This window comes from Sinocyclocheilus grahami, unplaced genomic scaffold, assembly GCF_001515645.1.
Source record: "Sinocyclocheilus grahami isolate Dianchi unplaced genomic scaffold, SAMN03320097.WGS_v1.1 scaffold1912.1, whole genome shotgun sequence".
In the NCBI taxonomy this organism is placed as follows: domain Eukaryota; kingdom Metazoa; phylum Chordata; class Actinopteri; order Cypriniformes; family Cyprinidae; genus Sinocyclocheilus; species Sinocyclocheilus grahami.
The window spans coordinates 8,709-9,063 of record NW_015507091.1 but is presented as its reverse complement, the minus strand read 5'-3'; positions in this window follow the sequence as shown (position 1 = coordinate 9,063).

Genomic DNA, 355 nt, shown 5'->3' with positions numbered 1-355 from the left:
TATTTGTTAATGATTATCTGTCGTTTAACGTATCTCACCTTTCACTTTGCTATTATGTTGTTATTAAATTCATATTTAAACATTTCAATCTACAGATTTCAGGCTTTAGAAACCATTAGGAGCTTTAATCTGTTTCTGTTTGCTCTTCAGGTGTGTTTGGTGCCGAAACAATGGTGTCGGTGATGGAGGGAGATTCTGTTACTCTAAACACTAATGTTACTGAAATACCTGAAAATGGCCACATACTGTGGAAATTTGGAGCTGAAAAATCTATGATAGCTAAAATCAAAAGAAAGAAACAAATCTCTGTATTTGATGTTCCTGATGGGAGATTCAGAGACAGACTGAAGCTGGA